The sequence below is a fragment of the Galeopterus variegatus genome, unplaced genomic scaffold (assembly GCF_000696425.1).
Source record: "Galeopterus variegatus unplaced genomic scaffold, G_variegatus-3.0.2 Scaffold1541, whole genome shotgun sequence".
Classification (NCBI taxonomy): domain Eukaryota; kingdom Metazoa; phylum Chordata; class Mammalia; order Dermoptera; family Cynocephalidae; genus Galeopterus; species Galeopterus variegatus.
The window spans coordinates 207,848-210,580 of NW_007727652.1; the positions used below are offsets into that span (position 1 = coordinate 207,848).

The 2,733-nt window shown below is 40.1% G+C and overlaps 1 pseudogene; it reads left to right on the forward strand.

Annotated features, from left to right (window-relative positions):
* The first annotated feature begins 913 nt into the window (after positions 1-913).
* LOC103594356 lies at positions 914-1,601 on the forward strand (annotated as a pseudogene).
* Positions 1,602-2,733: the final 1,132 nt, after the last annotated feature.

The following is a 2,733-nucleotide window of genomic DNA, read 5'->3' on the forward strand; positions in this document are numbered from 1 at the left end:
GGAGAACAGTACTCTTTGCCTGATTTCTTATCTGTTTTTATCCTGTGATACAGAATGCACTTTTGTAGGTAGTATAAATAATTTGGGGAATTAAGGTAGGGCATAAATATTGAAAGAGGAAATCTTGGAAAGAAAGAGGAATACTTATCCATAGAAAGAAGAGAGTAAGAAAATGCCAAATGAGGCTGCATAGACATTTTGAGATAAAAAGAGAAAAGTGAAGGAAGACAACTTCCCATTCAAGTAGAATATGAGGTCACCTGCAGGGACTGGCATAGGTTTAATATATATGACTAGTAAGAGTGTAGGAAAGCGTGAGAACTGTTTAGTTTAGATCAAGATTTCTCAACCTTGTCACTATTGATGTTCTGGAACAGATAATTCTTTTTTTGTGAGCATTGGGTGCAGGAGGCTGTTCTATTCACCGTAGGATGTTCGGCAGCATTCCTGGCCTCTATTAGTTAGATGCCAGTAGTACTCTTTCCCCAAGTTTTGACAACCAAAAATGTCTCCAGACTTGCCCAAATGTCCCCTTGAGGGACCAAATCACCTCTAATTGAGAACCAGTGGTCTAGATGCTGTTGGAATATAATAAGTGGCCATTTAGAAATAAAGATATGGACAGCATCTTGTTTGAGACTCTATTTCTAATACCTAGAACATTGCTGGCACATCCTGACACTCTATAGATAATGAATGAATGGAAATAATAATTGATAATTGGCATCGAAAGCCTAGCTGTTGGTTGTAGTGGAACCAATAAGCCTGATTTTGTTGTTTTGTTATCTTCTCCGAAAATGATGGGGAGTCTTGACAAAGAACAGGTGAAAGAAACCAGGAAGCTAGAAACCAAAGAAAGAGGCTATTTAAAGAAGGTGGTCTGTCTTTTCCTGTTACTGTGGCGCGAGGTACAATGAGCAGCAAAGTCTCTTGCCACACCCTGTGGGAGGTGGTGCGGGAACTCCTGCATGGAAATCAGTGCAAGAGCTGGAAGTTTCTGAAAACAGGGGAGCCACAGATCAGCTTAAAGAACTATGACCCTCAGAAGGACAAACACTGCTCAGGCTCCATCAGGCTTCAATCTATTCCCTGCCCCAAGTTCTCCGTGTGTGTCCTGGGGGACCAGCAGCAGTGAGGAGGCCGAGGCTGTGGACATCCCCCACATGGTCACTGAGGTGCAGAAGAAACTGAACAAGTATAAGAAGCTGGTCAAGAAGCTGGCCAAGAAGTATGGTGCCTTTTTGGACTCAGAGTCTCTGATCAAGCAGATCCCACGAATCTTGGGCCCAGGCCTCAATAAAGTGTCAGCAAGTTCCCTTCCCTGCTGACACACAATGAAAACATAGTGGCCAAAGTTGATGAGGTGAAATCCACAATCAAGTTCCAGATGAAGAAGGTGTTACGTTTGGCTGTTGCCGTTGGCCATGTGAAGATGACATATGATGAGCTCGTGTACAACATCCACCTGGTTGTCAATTTCCTGGTGTCATTGCTCGAGAAGAATTGGCAGAATGTCTGGGCTTTATACATCAAGAGCACCATGGGCAAGCCCCAGCGCCTGTATTAAGGCACATCCTAATAAATTCTAGTGCTACCAAAAAATAAAATAAAATAAAGGTGGTCTGTAGTATTAGATGTTATTGCTTTTAGCTATTTTTTCTCTTTTTCTCCTGCAAGAAACAACACAAATTGTCTAATGTCTTATTAAGTTTTTACATACTGAGCACACAGTAGGTGTTCAAAAATTATTTGCTGAATTAATTTATTTTCTGAGATACAAGTTGGGTCAAAATTAAAAATACAAAGTGGTGAGAATTGATGTTTTGTTTTTTTTTTTTTCCCCTTTTTGTCTTTTTTCGTGACCGGTAACGGGATCGCAACCCTCGGTGTTGCGCCCGTACCGCGACCGGCAACGGGATTGTGACCCTCGGTGTCGTGCCCGCACCACACTCAACCAGTGAGCGGACCGGTCTCTATATGGGATCCGAACCTTCGGCGGGAGCGCCACTGCGCTCCCAAGTGCCGCACTCTACTGAGTGTGCCACCGGGCCAGCCCAGAATTGATGTTTTACAAAACCTTTTTATTTATGGGAAAGGCCTACCCTCAGCTTTTCATGAAGTTATTTTTCCTGCATATGGAATTATTAATAATGTAATATCCTTCTTCCCCAATTTAATCCAGAGCCCCATCTCCTCCATTTTTTACTATAATGCATATAACAATCAAGGATACCTCAAACAACATTAAGACTTCTTTTGGAGAGAAAAAGATAAATCAAAAAGATAAATAATAGTTTTCCTACATTTTATAAGAATGATGTTGGCTACCCTGTATATTTGAGACATTTGTTATAACTTATTCTAGTTCAAATTTGCAAGTTTAGACCTTTGAATATTATTTATTTTGTAAGTTGGTTCATCTTCCATTAGGTACATAGTGGTGCTATGTTATGACTTTTGTGGTCCAGGCAGATAAATTTTCCATAGGTGTGGTTAATCTGGTGAAATATCTAAATGAATTAAATCAATTATTCTTTTGCCTCTCTACAACTTATTTGTTAAACAATAAAGCATTATTTGCTTTTTTATATTCCCATACTCTTATAATGTTAATTTCCTCAGTTTCCTCAGTTCCTCAGTTCATTTATGCAAATATCTTATTTTCCCTACCACATTGACAGAGTAGAATCCATTTGCTCTCCCTAACTAGCATAGTTGTTTGCACATAATATG